The following is a 17,941-nucleotide window of genomic DNA, read 5'->3' as shown; positions in this document are numbered from 1 at the left end:
TCAATCAAAAATCCTGAACAGGAGACACTACATCGAAAACAAAGCCGTAGACGGAACAATGATATTAAAATTATTCTTCTAAGAAACAGGGTATGAGGTTGTGTAATGGATTTTATTTGGCTTGGAATAGGGACAAGTGTCGGAAATTTCTTAATCAGATGACAGACTATCAGCTACTCAAGAAGGGCTCTATTCCGTCGAGTTACTGTACATGCACTCTTGTAGTTCCACATAAGATGATGTATTTTCGAATACGTTTTTAAAATATATAACATAATATAGACATGTTATTATGTAGTTAGTAGTCGTGATTGCTGAAGTGCATGCCTATGCATGTGGTTCACGTAGACTTCAGTCATAAAATGATGTACGAACGAATTAAATGAAACAGAAAAGATTATCTGCGCTCAGAGCGACAAATTTAGATAGTGGAATGTAATTCGGTGACGGCTTGTATTCGGTACGAAATCTGGTTAACTTTTAAATTAACTTGAAACTCAAATACTCATTAAAATTTAAATGTAAAAAAAAATCATAGCACTGAATGGTAAAGTACCGGCCTGATAATTATATCTCTGAAATATCAAAGCGACAGTTCATACATAATTTAATCACTTCTCTCGTAATCAACTTTTCGCCAAAGGGATGCCAGCAAATCCTTTTAATACGACAGAGCTTTACACAAAGTATTCTAAAATACAGGGCTCTTGGTATCGTTTGCGCAGTGTTTGAACAGTGTGTGGGACTCATAATTTGCAACCAATAAATACACATGCTATTAATCGGCACACGACTTTTGTCTTGTCATCTAAATCTCTGTTTACTGCTTGATTTATCTATATAATGACGCTTTAACAAATTCAACTTCAAATAATGTCATATAACAAGATATTAACGATTAATTGTAAGAATGTCAAAGGAATTAATTAATTAATTAATTTTAAAACACTATCCTAACATTTACCTCTAGAGACTGGGAAAGTATCACAGACGAGACCAATTGTCCGGGTATTTTGTTTTCTTCAGTCTCCATGAGCGACTACAAGGACATTCATTAACTTAAAATTTGCCCCACAATAACTTCCTGATTTACAAAACAGCAAACCCTCGCGGTATCTTCCTGTTAAATTAATTTACAGTAGCATATTATCTGAAACAAATCCGGTATTCGAAAGCCAGAAATGTCGGCGCTTACCGTTAGGAGATGCCGGAACACGTTAATTTCCCATCACGAACTCCAAATAAAACCGGATTTGAATGAGCAGTGCTTTTAAGCGAGACGCCTCGTGCGTAGAATGAAAAGTTTTAAGTCAGGCGAATTACGAATCACTCAGTGGCGAACAGTTCTTATCTCTGTAAATGGTTTTCATTACGTCTAATTGAGTATGCTCAAACACTTCGCATTAGGCCTGCATTATGTCAGAAAATACCAATAATAACACGATACGAAGTCCATGATTTAAAAGACACAGAACGGGTGCAACTGGGTGAACAAAAAGTTAATACCTGACTATCTTTCGTCCTGAATTCAGCTTACAAGAAGGAGAGTTGGAATTTGTTGTGTTCCTAGCAAAACGACTGATATGGGAATTTAACGACGCTATATCAAGTCTGTGAGATAAAGCCTGAACGGTGGACCGCAATACAGTTCTCGTTGTTGTACTGGCATATTTTTTTTTATAGCTGAACTAACAATATTTTGTAGGGCCTACATTGAAAACTGACAGTTATAGAACTATTCGTCTTTTATGGAAATTATGGAAACATGGAGTTCATTACTGTGTTTAGAACACCCGGACGTTACGCCACATCCTAAGTCACTTGAAAATGGTAAGAACCTCTGAAACGCCGGTCACCTTCTACGAGACCACACGGCGCCAAATCTCAGACTCGACGCACGTGAGGACCCGAGATCTCACTTGCATATAACACGATGTTACCGTAAAACCAAGCGAATGTCAGCGATAATAAAACGGGACGTGAAATATAATGTCGTCTCTCGACTGGAGGCCGGTCGGAAAGGTTCCGAGCCCGCGCGTACAAATCCTTGATAAACTCAGTCAGTTCCTGCAACCAGCAGTCATGTTAATTTGCATTACAGTGATCTGCGACGCCACGTAACTCAATTTCCTCACTTCTTATAAGACCTACAGCGGCGAGGGTGAGGGGCTGGGGGTCAGGGGTCTGAGCAAACACTTTCCGGGCTAGAATGTACTTAGGGACTTTTGCGGTATACTGCAGGGTCCATTACAGTTCTTCTGATGGAGAACTCTGGTATGAGATAGTGTTTCTTCTGTCTTCAGCCGTGACGGTCCAGATACTAGATTAAAGTTCGCGGCAAGATAATTTCGTCAGTAAAGCAGAGAAAACCTTTTGTCCTCTTTCCTGCCTGAACCCTCCATGAACGGACAGAGAATCTGATGCACTGAGTTAACCAAACACAATTTGCTTTGTATCACGTGTGGAGATGATTCTGCGAAGTAAGAATGAAGGTCATTTTTCTAATGCAAAAAAAAAAAACTTCTAATTTGCGCGTTCTTCGCCCATTGGTACAGTACCGTTTTACATACGAGTTCAGAAGCAACGAAACTACGTACATTCCCACACGCTCATACACCCACTCTCTCCTACTAGATACTAAATCTAGAATCAACCACAGCTGACAGTGACGGTTCGCCGTGCAGAAGGAACAGGGGAGATTAGCGAGACTGCTCCAAATCTGACACGCTAATAATATCGCGAGACCGGACAGCATCTTTAATTATCAACAAATTAATTAATTATCAAGATGTATTTTCACTATTTTTCAAATTGATTATTAGCCTGTATTTATTCCAGTCATATTTCCCCTCTTAAAAAATAATTTCCTTGTCCCAACCCGAACACAAAAAGTTCTTCATCAGTGCAACTTAGCAAATCCTTCAAGGACAATTCTTCCAAAGTGTAATCCAATTTGAGATTTCAACTTGATACTATTTTTAAACCACCGCGTCGTTTGACTTCCTGTGGGTGAGCACTGTTCCACAAGGCCATTCTGTTGGCTTCAATCCCACTTTACAAATGGACGTTGCTAGAGCGTTTTCCCCGTGTACGTACACACACGCCTCCTACTGCTTACACGAAAAAGGATTTACAAACATCTGCAGAAGTAGGATACAGACAGACAGACAGACAGACACGGGTTGCTTCGCAGTTATAAGAAACATCTTCTCTTGGAAACAAAACTTTTATTAACTCTTGTTGCACGTCACTACTCCATACCAAGAGTTCCCACAAAATGAAAATAACGGAACTGTCTCTACTTGAGAACACATGCTTCACTGTTCTCAGTAATAGCGACACATCTCTCTGAACACATCGGAAGTGTTTTAGTTAGCCAACATGTAAGCTGCAGAGAACTGTAAAAAAAAAAATACATGACACGTGACTTGTTTCAGTGTTGCACGCACCCACATGAAAGGGCCCGTTGTAGTCCAAGTGGCAGCTCTTGCTTAGACAAGTCCAATGAGTCTCTTTCACAAGGATACATTGACTTTTTATCGCTTAGTAGCTAGCCAATAGCTGGCTGTCCATCTTAACTTCTGTCTATCCATCATCTAACTGCCTCCCTAATTCATTTCTTGGTTTATTGGCGGTTCAACTGTTCCGTAGGTCGATAGAACTGCGCGTGGTCACTAAGACACGTTTCGGCACGGTTAATTTTTGCTACTTTGCAGTGCTTTAGATGAAGTTACGACAGGTTAGGTTAGGTTGGGTTAGGTTAGGTTAGGTTAGGTTAGGTTAGGTTAGGTCAGGTTAAGTTAGGTTAGGTTACGTTACGTTAGGTTAGGTTAGTTTAGGTTACGTTAGGTTAGGTTAGGTTACGTTAGGTTAGGTTAGGTTAGGTTAGGTTAGGTCAGGTTAAGTTAGGTTAGGTTACGTTACGTTAGGTTAGGTTAGTTTAGGTTACGTTAGGTTAGGTTAGGTTACGTTAGGTTAGGTTAGGTTAGGTTAGGTTAGGTTAAGTTAGGTTAGGTCAGGTTAAGTTAGGTTAGGTTTGGTTAGTTTAGGTTACGTTACGTTAGGTTAGGTTAGGTTAGGTCAGGTTAAGTTAGGTTAGGTTATGTCAGGTTAAGTTAGGTTTGGTTGGGTTACGTTAGGTTAGGTTAAGTTTGTTTAGTGGATTTTCTTAGGTTAGGTAAAGTTTTGAAAATTTTTGTGACGTTTTGACACTTGCGACCACAATTCGTCACGACCTTACAGTACGTCACGCCTAGTCAAACTTTGTCACGATTGGACATGCTTGGTTACTCTTTGCGAAAATTTGTCACGTTTCGATAATTCTGGCCACATTTCGTCACGCAGTTACAGTACGTCACGTCTAGTCATGCTTTGTCACGCTTAAGCACGCTTGGTCACGCTTAGACATACTTCTCAAATTTTCGTCGTACTTCAACGCTTATGGTGACCTCTCATAACGCCTTTATAGCAGGTCACGCCTAGTCACGCTTTGTCACGCTTGAACACGTTTGGTCCCGCTCAGACATACTTTTCAAATCTTCCTCGTATTTTAACACTAATGGTCACCTCAAGTCATGAAGAAGATAAATTATCTAATACTCTCTGCAGTGTTAATTTTTCTAGTGATCTGACTTTCCTGTGTCACATACCGTGGTGATATTTTATTTGGAGTGTACTGTACGCTGCCTGCTGCCATCCCTTCCAGCAAACTTCTGGTAAGTGACTCGCTCCGAGGTTCCAATTCACAAAGTTCAGAGGCCAAAAACGCTGGAACGCAGTATAATACACAGTGCCCACTCGTTATTCTTCCAAATCTTGTCAAAGAAACCTCAGTTTTTATGGTCGTGATTCAGATAAATTCGTACACACACTCAAATCCGATTTCTAATTACATATTACTCCCCTCCATCCTCTATTGTTATTACTGTGTTCGTGTGCTCATCTCTTGTGCTGTATCTGTAATTGGCCTTCTGGCTGTTGATACAGCACACTATTAATAAAGAATTTAATTCAATTCAATTCAATTCAATAATCAGTTGTGGAGGTTTCAGGATGGTCGGAGGTGGGCAACAATTTGTCACCTAGCACGGTTATACAAAGCTTGAAACGTGAATGTGTTCCTTGGGATAACCTGCAGAACGGAAAACTGTAAAGTCAAGTTAAATTCCAGGCCATCTAGAATTTTCCGTTCCCTGTTAAAGTGGGGGGTGAGAGGAGTTTCCTTCCTTTTTCTAGAGTCTGGAGTTTTGTCAAGGCACAGCCCGGTGCTTGAGGGTGATATTTGGTGAGGGATGAGGATTTAGGTGATGGTGATTACACCATGGTAGAGAGAGAAGCTTGGCACACTTCGCAAACCAGAGAGTTTGGAAATATCGTCATAACGGAGGGAGACAAAAAAATTCGACATCACTCACTTCTTCATCCCCACTTTTCTCTTTTCTTTTAACGAGATTTCCAGGAGTGAATGGAGTGTTACACGTCTGTGGTGAAAGTTTTTTCTGTCCGCCCCATTCCTTTGATCTGTTCTTTTGAAAGTTAAGGCTAGCCATGTTTCTCATTCGACCAGTCTCCGTGAAGCTAGCAGTGCTCATGGCTGGATTTCATAGCACTATAGTCTGAGCAGCAAAACAAAACAAAACACAAAGTTTTTCTGGGAAAACGTACGACGAAAACTTCCCTTCAAATTCTTCAATCTCTGTAGCGATGCTATTAACCGCTGTAAAGTAATGATTATGCGCTTCTTCGATCCATGTCCGTGTTATTTCCTCTTATACAAATTCCGATTGCTTTAAATTTGCCCGGCGTAGACACAACAGCCAAGTTCCGCATCGTCAGCATATTCGTAATTGTCGACACTGACTGAAGAAGGAGGCAGTATGTTCCCTCCAAAACGTTGGTGGGCTTGCGTACCTAAACGTCCACAGGACATGACAGCCTTGAAGACCAACATCGACATCATCACCGCCGTGAGAACCTCAGATCTCATACATCCGTAATTGTTTATAAAAATAAAATGTGTCATTAAAAATGTATGTCTCGTGATAAAGCCTGGTTCGTGACAATATTATAAAATAACAAATATGAAACTTCTTATTACCGTCTAGTTCAAAAATTGCTATCATCCCATCTGCTTTCCACAACTCTTGAGGATCAGAGTACATAAAACATTGTAAATTGTTTTGTATGAGTATAAAATCTGACCACTTACTTTAAGTGAAGGGCATAAATTACAGGTGTTTTGAAAACAAAGTGCTCAGGCAAATATTTGACTGATTTATATACGTCACATAATTTTATAGAGTAGTGGAATGTAGATAGAGATTAATATGAAGATGGGAGCTGGGTGGAACTGGCTGAGACTCGTGCCCAATCAATGGCGGTTTTTGGTATCAGCGATTTCGATGCTGTTACCAGAGAATAAGTTATTTTAATCACGGGAGGAACATACAGACACGCCGAGAGCACTTTAAGACCCTTGTAATGAACCCTGGGATCCAGAATTACAAAACTGATAACACGAATCTTTTAACCAGGCTTCTATATCCCTCTGCTTATACTCGCTGGTACAGGGTGATCTATACATCAGGTAGAACCAATTCCAGATCCCCACTTCCAATCAAAGAGTGAAAGAAATGAAAAAAACAGTGACAGGAAAATGACAGGGCGGACAAGGACGGAAGACTCTTTGAACTTTCTTACGTCTTGTGAAAGTCTTCTTGGCCTATAATACAGGCTTCTTTGGTAGCACGCCATGAATAAAAGATGAAAGCAATTTTTACAATATCCTCGACTTCTGTCCGCCATGTTGCATTTTACGTCCGACTGACCAACGGTTGCAAAAGGGAGCAAAAGAAATGCGATTCACGTGATAACTTCGACGAAGTCACAGCCCCCCCCCACACCCTCCTCCCTTTGATACGATTCGGGGGATGAATTGTAAATGGTTGCTTGATTTATTTAATTACAAGCGCAAAGCTGGATAGGTTATACAGAGTCGGATGGTAAAACAGTTGTAAATAATTATTTGAAAAAAATGTGGTAGGAAGCGGTCGTGGTCTATTTTAAGACATGGTGTCTCAGAATTTTCTTGGGACTGAGGACAAACAACCCGTCAAAATGCCCAAGCTTAGAGTCGAGATTTAAACGTGAAACCTTCCGCATACAGTGCAGGAATGTCAACCATGTGAGCGAGAATTGAAACGTAACAGGACACATTAGTTGGTACTTCATAGAAAATACAAAAATGAGCACGTAATTAAAACGACGAATTCTGTGAAGAACGCCACTGCCCTTCTTCGCATATTTTTTCTCTACAAAACGAGGCTACGAGGGGCTATAAATTAATATACGCCATTTAACTATCAATGTCAGTGCATTTTTCATAGGAAGGATGCCGAGAGGATTAGCTTTGTGGTATTATCACTCCACCCCAGAAGTTTTCATTAGGTCATGAAAGTGTAATGATGGAAGGAAGTTTGAACGCACAAATGCAGGGAAGCTAAAAATCAATGTCCGTGAGCTACTGGCGAATCACATTTTGGGAGCCCTGGCCTAAAGTGGAAAACAGTTGAAAGCAGAGTGCACTGATGGCGATACAATAAGCAATAAAACACGCATAATTCTTGGGACAAAATTCGCTTGAAAGGACATATATTAAATTCTAAATAGCCACTGCACTTGCTACGACTTCAATTTTCCTACGAACTGAGACGCTGCATGAATAGGAAATCTGCCTTTACGTTACAGCCTGTTCCAATAAGGAAACTGCTATATTTACCGTCTCGTCCACACTACAAACAAGAAGACAGAAACTGTAGGCATGTGTCTGTGTCCATTGTCTGCTATAAAACGCAGTCGTTTTGAAAACGACGCAAGGGGAAACAACTAAAAGACACTGGATTCAGCTCTCAAGGGACAACAAACCTCTTACTGAAGTCAGGACACGCTCTCACACCAACCCCAACCAACAACCCCAACAACCCCAGGATCGAGAAACCATCCACGCAAGAAGTAGAGACAAGTTGCGGCCTGTGTCGAAAAAAAAAAACTTCCTATAGCCACAACAGAGGCATAAAGATGACGAAGAGAGTGGATGAGGGACAGATCGAAGAAGAGAGAAAGCTAAAAGCAAGGCACACAGAAAGACAGAAATATAAGGGACAATATTAACAGGAAGTACGAGGGTTTAAGAGAGAGAGAACGTCACAAATATGGGAAAGAATGAATAAGAAAAGAATGCGATTGAAGGGGCCAGAGGGAGGTTGAAAACGAAGATGTATGAAGAGATGCTACAAGGAAAATACTGGAAGAGACAGAGCGAATTAAGGGATAAAGCAAGTTCAGAACAAAAAATGAACAGAGACGTGCCGAGAGAGAAGCGGATACTGTGCGAGAAAGGGTGGATGAGAGGATGCTGGGAAAGAGTAGGGGGTAAGAAGAAACTGATACTACAAGAGATGGATAAAGAGATGAGACAGAGAAACTGGTACAGACACGAAAACCTACACACAGAAAACTGATGGCTGGAACACGACAGAGAGCTTAATACATAGAAGGAGAAGAAGAAGAAAATTATGGATCTCGTGGCACAAGAGAGAAATGAGCAGAGAGAATGGATAAATAAGAAGATTCGGTGGGGGAGGCAATGTATGAGGAGAGAGAGATGTGGAAACATATGATGTCAAAAATTAGACTGAGAGACACAAAGAGTAGAAAAGGAAAGAAAATGGAAAAATAAATTACAGCCGACAGGATAGAAGAATAGGAAATGTAGAGATAAACTGGAAGAGGGAGATTTACCAAGTAACGACGCAATATAAACAGCAAGCTTTTATTGGTTTTGAGCTGTGCCGTGCTCTAACATTAAAGGGGTTAGGTAATGAGAATGGCGAATTATGGGTTGATAGGGATTGGGTTGAAATCGCTCACGGTCCTATTTTATGGTTCCATCCGAACGATGGACTTGATGTAATTGAAAAGAGGAAGAAGGGGCGTGTACTGCCTACATTTTACGTCCATGTCTTATCGCAACACAAAGTTCGTGTCTGCAGATCCAACATAAGTACATATCCCATTCATGAGATGATAAAGTTGCGTCATATTGTGATAAATATATATTTGTTTAAATCTTGTCAGTCTAAACACGGCAATACTTCCAGACGGACGTAACTCCTCCACAACTTCATTTCTGGATGATACAAAAACAACAACAAAACGTTCACCCACACAAAATCATGTTAAGCACGACGTACATATACAGAACAACTTCGAATACGATATTAAAAATACAATAAAATCTGGAAGAAAACATCATTTGAAATCTGATAAACATCTGACTAAAAGTTGCATTTAAGAAATTATATTTAAGTTTATATAATTTTATACACCTGAAGATAGTTCTTTTAGAACTGAAACATGTCGTGTAAAAAAGTGATGATCTAATGTAAATCGAACATTTCGATAGAGAACATCATTTAATATATTTTAAATATTTAAATGTTAATTATAGTAACATTTCAATATTTAATAGGAATTTTATTGTGATTAGACTGACAAGATTTAAACAAATATATACATATCCCACTCAAGCAAAACTGGTGTTACCATAAGGCTCAAGAGTTACATCCTGAAGGTACTGGGTTCTAAACGTGTCCCGGATAACATATTATAAATTTAGTTTTCGTGGTTTAACTCAGTCCCAGTGTAGTTATCACAATTTATGATCGTGATAAAAGTTTTTTGTTCGGTTCAGAATGGCAACAAAAGTGTAATAGTTACATATTTATGTATTTATTTATTGATAGAAAGGGCACGAAGAAATCGTTCTTAATTTTCTTTGATTATGACACTTACAAAAAGACGGGCAACGAGTAACAAACAATGGATATCAAGAGAACATGAATTATATTCTGTAACTGAGAAATTGCAACATCAGTTCGGGATACGATGCAGTTATGATCATTGTTCATGCACTTTATCTACAAGGTTGTTATCAATGCTTGGTCAATTTATCGACATACTTTAAGATTTCTTGAACGTCCTATATTTTTTAAAAAGAATATACCGATCGACGAGAAACCTGCAGTCACAATTCTGTTTCTCCCAGGGAACCTCAGATACGATATAAGATTGAAGGCGGTTTAAGAGACAGTTTTATACGGACAAATTTTTAAGACACTGGCCAACACCAAAATCAAAATTAAGTTCTTACAACAAAATTTCACTACATTAATAAGACTGTTCTGAACTAAAAGCATTTCCCTCTTTTGTGAATTAGGCGAATAAAAGTAAATGTTTTTGATTTGCCCTTTCTGCTTTCTGACTCACAATTCAGAAGATAAAATGCTGTCGATTTGACCTGCATCTCTCGTCTCTCTCTCTCTCTCTCTCTCATTCCGTCTACCTCAAAGCTTTAAGTACGGGCTGTCGGGATTCCTCAGCACCTACCTTGCTCGCTCACGCCTTGCCGACACTTCGCTGCCAGGAGGCTGACCCGCCCTTGTCGCACGTGGTAGCTTCCTTCATCTTCAGACTAAGCACTCAGCACTTCATGAATCTAACTTCAGCCACTTCGCGATATCTAAGACATCTTCCGACACACGCTCTTCAGTGTTTCTGCCCGTTACTAAACAATCACTGCCCGGAATTTAAATCTTGCTGTGATGTGTTATTGTTTCATTTGAATACGTTGCACTCGTGATAAAGTTCAAAACTTAATTTGATCCGACCAAGAACATGCGGCTGATGACAAGGAACATTTATCTGAAACAAAGGAAACCAACTTCGATTTAGTTATTTTTCTTTCCATATGAACGGAGTTTTCCTCCGTGGCATCCCAACAATTACTCCATTCACACACAGAAGAAGGCAATGGCAAACCACTTCTGGATCATCTGCCAAGAACGTATATGAACAGGTCCCAGTCCGAGAAAAGGATGGAAGGATCCTGTTCATATGGACCTGTCGTCAGACAGAACACTAAATAATAATAAGATGAGGTGGTCTAGCGGTTAGAACGCTGGCCTTGTAATCCTGGGGTCTCGGGTTCGATTCCCGGCGGTGCCCGAATTTATAACTTGTGTTGGGCAAGGCCGTGATCTAGGCAACACGGAGTTTTCCTCCGGTGGCTCCCCGGTTTCTCCGTAGCATCTCAACAATTACTCCATTCACACACAGAAGAAGGCAATGGCAAACCACTTCTGGATCATCTGCCAAGAACGTATATGAACAGGTCCCAGTCCGAGAAAAGGATGGAAGAATCCTGTTCATATGGACCTGTCCTCAGACAGAACACTAAATAATAATAATAATAATAATAATAATAATAATAATAATAATAATATGAATTATTAAAAACACGAAAAGTTTGCCTATATTTCAGGCGGCAGACCTGTTGTTATTTCGTCAGAAATAACAATAGTAAATCGCCCTGCGCCATTGCACATGAACAAATTAAACTACAGCCATTACGTCGGACGCTCGTTGTTTCTTCTTCTATAAACACATTTTTGTCTGAATAAATAAATTCAGGTGCAAGAGCTAATGGCCGATTTTAATCTCTCCAGAGCTAAATTTGTTCTTGTCCCTTCTTCATCCTGTAAAGCGCTACCATGGGAATTAGATGTGTATTTTAATTAACGTCCACCGACGCTGTCAGGCGGGAATAAAATACGGCGTGGCCATAAGCAGAGGACAAATCTGTTTCAATGTCCAGAAACCGTGCGAGGGGGTACCCAGACAAGAGAATTTCACATTAACCTGGCTTTTTCCTATAAAGAATTCCAGCAACACACACAAGATACAAATCTGTATATCTACAAAGTTGCAAGCAGCCAACGATGGTCAACATTAACATTCAATCTAACTGATTAATTAACGGGACGGAGGAGTGGGTGAGTGAGTGACTGAGTAACCATCGCTGCCGAGTGGTGGGTAATTCCACTTCGAGTTCGGGACGTTCCGTGTTCGAATCTCGGAAAAGAGACTGGCTACCCTCACTGAAAGTTTCCGTGATATTCCTCAGGTCCTGTAGGAAAATTCCAGAATAAAACTTAAAATTAGGCCACGGCCTCTTCCTTTCCAATACCTTCCTATTCATTTGATTATTCAACCTTCCATTCATCGCTAAATGCCTACAATTTGAGCAACTCACAGCGTCGTTCAGTGAATCATAAATAAATAAATTACGAAAAATAAAGCGGCCGAACGTTGGCACTTATTGGTTGGTACTCCTGCGTCGTATTTAGGAGGTCCCGGGTTCAAATTTTGGCCTAAGAGACCGGCTATCCTGGGCGAAAATCTTCGTATATACTCAGTCACTCTGGACAAATGCCAGAATAATATGGCACATTAAATTGGACCACGAACGTGGGGAGTAATTATGAACATGGTAATAGATCTTTGGAGTCCATAAAATAAGATGAATTTCTTAAGTAGCTAAGCTACTATTAGCTTCTCAACAAGGATGTATTTCATGGAGTCAGTTAGTTATATAATTAAGGACACACCGACATGGACGTAAGTTCATTATTTGATCATCAGTAAAGTTACATTATTTCGTTATATCGCCATTCACAATTAAATCAATCCAAATCGTTAATGACGCATTGCGTCTCTAAACTTCGCTTGTAAATTAAATTACAATATTTTAGTGCTATCCCTGCTGTCTGCTAATTCAAACTGTTGAAATCATTTTAAAAATAGAATTCGATACAAATATTTTCTGCATTCACCCTTTAAATAGCATTTGCATACGTAATAGGAAATATCCATCAATTTTCTCATCGAGCTCAACGGTTAGCAGTACGAACATTTGACACGTTCACACTCCGCGGTGTCCAACTTGACAGGCAGGCGTGCGTTGGCAGAATCATCAAGACATGGCTGGCACTGACCATAACGCCATACAACAGCAAGTTTATTTAAAAGTCATCTCTTTATTCATTTATATATATATAATCAAAATCACAAATTCATGTGTTTAACATGATTAAGTGTTATGATTGCAAAATAACCGAGCATACCGGGTGATAGTTTAACAATTTTGCATTTTTTATTGGGATGTCTATGTTTCGATTCTCGGTCTGGAATAACGCCTTAGTACTTTGAATCACTGTGGTAACTATGTGTACCATCTGCTTTAACGATCAATAACTCTTCATTTTGTATTTGTGGGTTTCGTGTGATTTTCAAATCGAACATCTATTGTCCCCCCCCCCCCAAAAAAAAGCATGAACCAGTTAATTTTGTTTTAAAGACATATTTCCTTTGAGCACGAAATATAGTTTACAAATATAATGTAGATGAACTTCATGAATCAAAGTGTTAACACATTCCGTGATCTCTTCCTTCTACATCCTTTCCAATTCACTGTCCACAGCATCCTGCCACCTGATGCCACACAAAACCTTCGAAGCGAAAACAATTTCTTTAAATAAACTAGGGTAACAAAGCAGTCCACTCAGACATATATTTAGTCCTGCGTTGTAAAAGTCTGGAAATTGAGTTTTGGTGCAAAAAATAAGAACAGAGTTTTATCTACGACTTTATACAAATTATCAAGTCCCCTTCTGTATCATACACATTTGCAAAAAAAAGTACGAGATCTACACCTTTCCCGTTACATTCTATCAAATTTCAATGGTATCAAGGTAAGAAATAAATAAAGCAGGCCTATAATAAGTAATATATAAACTCTCAACACAGCTACAAGTGGATGGAAAACAGCAAGAAAGAATCAAGAATTTTCTGCTCATTCTATGACTCGATGACCAGGGCCTCGATTGTGATATTACGGAAAATGATAAAATGTGCAGCTATCATTAATCTGCAAAAGGTCACAGAACACTCAAACTGCTGCATCTTCTACCGGGAAATAAACAGTGTAGCTATAAGCGTACTAAAAAGAAAAAAAATACTCACTTGTGTTAACTACTGACATCAACTCCCACGTGGCAATCACAAAACCGCCTTCATAACAGAACAACGTTCAGTACACCCTTCATTTTTCTTTTAAGAAATTAAGAATATCGTAGCAATTGGCTTCTATTGCTCATACACTAAGACTTAAACACCGAGGTTGCTGAAAAGAAACAAGTGTTCAATACGAAAGGCAAGAAACATCCGACGAACACAACACGTGCATAAAATATAAATTGCCGCTTAAAGCGAAATAAAGTCTTTCCTTTTTCACAAAATTTGTCACGCACGTTGTTAGATTAGACGACGAAGACACGACGACGATCTGCATACAATGTTGCTCCCTCCATAAAATAATAACAGCTGGCTGCAACTGTCCTGTCAGCGGTTAGAGACACACAATGAACCTTCCCGCTTCCTTGCTCCGTCACAAACTAGAATCTCTGGCCTGCTGTTACGGGTTTCTGTACTCAAGAGCGGGACAGAGCTCAGCATCCGTCTCTTTCATTCAGTGGTTTGGTGATCTACCAGATCGGGAGCTTTCGCTCGAGAGGAAGGAGGAGGAGGAGGATTTACTGCTCTTTGGACCAAACTATATCTTCTATTTCTTTCACACTTCCACATTTACTATCAATCTGTCTTCTTCTTTCAACCAATGGACCAACGGAGAAGAAATGACGCACCTTCCTATTCTCTTACATTTTTTCCCATTGATGTGTGTGTGTGTGTGCGTGCGTGCGCCTCGCTCTCTCGCTCTCTCTCTCTCTCTCTCTCTCTCTCTCTCTGTCACTTCACTTGCGCAATGACGCTCGGTATCCATCGTCGATTTTCGGATACATTCGTTCATGTTCGGAGATGACTGAGATACACATATATATTTTTAAAGAGAAGAGATGAGAAACATAAGCATAAATGCTGGGATATGGACCAGTAAATGGTATGGTGTACTATTAGGGAAGAACGCGCCCTTGAAGCCGAAGCGAGAGCAAACAAATTGAGTTCCATAGGTCACAGAAACGAAATAAAACGTCATGCGTAGTGTCTGTGAGGTGCGTATGATCGGTGGTCGCCGGAAATTTACTTGAATATATGATAAAATTGTATAAAAATAGTCTAATTGAGACCTCTGCCCTTTGGGTAATCTCCAAATTCTTTTAGGATGATCAAATCAAGAAGGATGATATAACTGGGGGCATGTAGCACGCATGAGGGGATGAGAAGTGAATCCGACATTTTGGAACGAACGCCTGAAGGGGAGGATAACATTAATATAGATCTTTGGGAAATGGGGTGAGATGGTGTGGACTGAATTCATCTGGCTCAAGATGGACCAGTGTCATACACTTGCGAACACGATAATAAACCTTCAAGTTCCGTGACAGGCGGATGAATTTAATTAGATGAGCGTTCTCAGTCTCTCTCAAAAAAAAAAGCACTCTGCTCCATGAAGTTAGTTCAATAAGATAAGTCCAATTCCTCGTTCTTAATACCACTGTCGCCGAGTTTCTGAAGTGTCACATAGCCCAGAAATGCACTGAAGAATAAACCCTACTTCTCGTGGAGATACTAGGCCTCTGAAAATCTTAAGTCCCACATCCGATTTTGCAATTTGTCAAGGTAGACCAGGCACCGTGGTATAGGAAGGGTGAGGGTTGTAAGACGCTTTTCTGCAGGGCGTCTGCCGTTCGCTGCAACACGGAAATGTCTCGTACGCATCACTTCAGTAGCTTATTTCCTTCCTCACAGGGTATTCGCTAAGTTAAGAAATCACAGACCACAAAATGTTCGACTATCTTCGTGGCGGCAAAAATGATAACAAACCCCGGTGCCTAACAGACCCCTACCAACATTCCTTCCAGAACTCGTCACAACAGTGTTACTCAAAGTCTGGACCGCGGACAGCAACCGGTACTCAAATTTTTGTTCGCAAACAGCCACATTGTGTTCTTCCCTTACTTACATATATAGCCGAGTACTGAACAACGCGCATCGTCCATTTCTAACAAATCTCTTCCTTCCTCCTTCGGTAATTTTAACTTCGCTACGCCCCTGGATGTTTTGCGCTAATGTTTCCCTCCCCACTGCAAGAAACAGGATTCCGTTTCCAACGTCGTCGTAAGAGACGGAGAGCTCATGCTTCTACCTCCTATGCATCTTACTCCTTCATTTCTTCAAGACCTGCTTTAAGTATTCCAGAACATCTCTGGAGTAAACTAGGAAATACAAGTTCTGCCAAGAAAAGAAACTTGGAACGAAAACTTGAAATGTTTTCTACTTAAAGGGTGGACGGAAGGCAAACTTACGAAACAGAAAAAAAAAATACATAATTTAGTTACCTTTCTTTGCACAGAATTTTCGCTAGAGTTATGAAACCAGGAACTGACAAATACAACGAAAAAAGGCTGACACATCCCGTCGCCGTATTCCCATAGAGAGTTCCCAGTTGCGTGCTTTGAGTTATGATCGGATCTTAAAGAAACACACATTCAACTGCAGTACTGATCCATTCTTTGCAACTTCCTAAGAGAGAACAGAAAACGTAGCCTACTTTACACCAAATACTACCGGGGCTATCAAATTAAGGAATATGAGATCGGCGGAGAATGTGCGAAGCATGGATGAGATATGGGAGGATAATATTAAAATAAATCTTAAAGGAATCAGGTTTGTGGGTTCACCTAGTTCATGACAGGGACTTATAGCGTACTCTTGTGAACTTGGTAATGAGTCTTCGGGTTTCATAAAAGGCGAGGAATCTGTCGTCTAGCTGAACGTACTATCAGCTTCTCGAGATGGGACTCTGCTCCATGGGGTTATTTAGTGACCGACCTCCAAACGCATGTACAATGTCAGTCTTTGGCGATGTAGAAGAAAATAACAGAGAATGGTGAAGGGATGGAGACAGGATAGAGGAGAACAGACAACAACAACTAAGTTTGATTTGGTAGGGGGAAAACCTAAATTAAATTATTACACGCTGCATCAGAATTTAGCCAGAAGCCACTTTTATGAGGACTCGGTATCGAATTCTGGAACATTCCGGAGGAAGCAACACTTCATAGTCTCCCGCATTAATCCATAATGAGAGCTCCCTGCATTTAAGGAAGTTATGTGGGCTATGGGCGGCGACCCATCCTACGCCCACAGCACCGCATGCACCTGGCGTTGGGGCTGGTCAACTCATCACTGCCTTCTTAATTACGGGTCACTCAGGTACGCGAGTCTCGTCCCAAGAACCTCTCAGTCTGCATATGAATAAAGCTACTTTACGTGACACTACGCGGCCGTGCAGGGCGGTCCACATCATAACGTCACAGCAAACAGCATGAGTCATGAATCGTGCATCGTGTTCGGGGTACTCTGATTTCGTTCTCGCCTCGAAGGCCAGCTATCCTCACTCATGTTTCTCTTGGTTCTTCTCAGTCCTCCCAAGTAAATGCTAGGATAATGTGCTTCCTTTGTCATGTCTTTCCAGTCCATCACTTCTTGTATCTTGCCATTCGCGGCTATACAGTTGATATAAATAAGTGAACAAGTGTGGGCGATTAACGATCCCAGCAAGTGGAGCGTCTACGATACACTGTACAGTTGATTACTAACTAACTAACTAACCAGAATGCGTCTTGTAAAGTAAATAGTGCCCTCAGCTCGTCATAAAACTCGACGCCTTTTATAGAAATCGAAGGTTCATTATCGTCTTCACAGAATGTAAATGCATTTCATAACGCCCAGCTAAACACAATTAGCAATCTGTAAACAAATACGTTTCAGGAGCTCAATTCTGCATTTTAATATGGGTGTGAAACTTGGTGTCTCGCCCTTAGCAATCTGTAAACAAATACGTTTCAGGAGCTCAATTCTGCATTTTAATATGGGTGTGAAACTTGGTGTCTCGCCCTAATACTAACTTGCCAGGATCTACCTGGAACTATTAGTAGTCTGTAGTCACTAGTATAACTATCGCGAGCCTTCTGTTCACGCAGACCACGTGTTGCTACACTTCAAGACAGCAGGGCAGATCTTC

The 17,941-nt window shown here is 40.4% G+C and overlaps 1 protein-coding gene across 2 annotated transcripts in view; it reads right to left on the bottom strand.

The window, feature by feature from the left end:
• Window positions 1-17,941, bottom strand: part of Csgalnact (Chondroitin sulfate N-acetylgalactosaminyltransferase) — a 157,215-nt gene that overhangs the window by 120,181 nt on the left and 19,093 nt on the right. The window contains exons 1-2 of one of the 2 annotated variants that reach the window (XM_022082297.2): window positions 13,921-14,376; window positions 10,447-10,761 (exon numbers count right to left, since the gene is read on the bottom strand). The gene's annotated coding sequence lies outside the window, so the exon portion shown is untranslated. Of the gene's footprint in view, window positions 1-10,446; window positions 10,762-13,920; window positions 14,377-17,941 lie in introns of those variants that run through there. The other variant, XM_022082295.2, reaches the window with a different exon arrangement.

The sequence above is a fragment of the Zootermopsis nevadensis genome, unplaced genomic scaffold, assembly GCF_977971745.1.
Source record: "Zootermopsis nevadensis isolate Lab colony 2312 unplaced genomic scaffold, Znev_1.0 Znev_ptg000012l, whole genome shotgun sequence".
NCBI lineage: Eukaryota > Metazoa > Arthropoda > Insecta > Blattodea > Termopsidae > Zootermopsis > Zootermopsis nevadensis.
The sequence above is the reverse complement of the archived record's forward strand: the minus strand, read 5'-3'. Positions and strand labels throughout refer to the sequence as shown.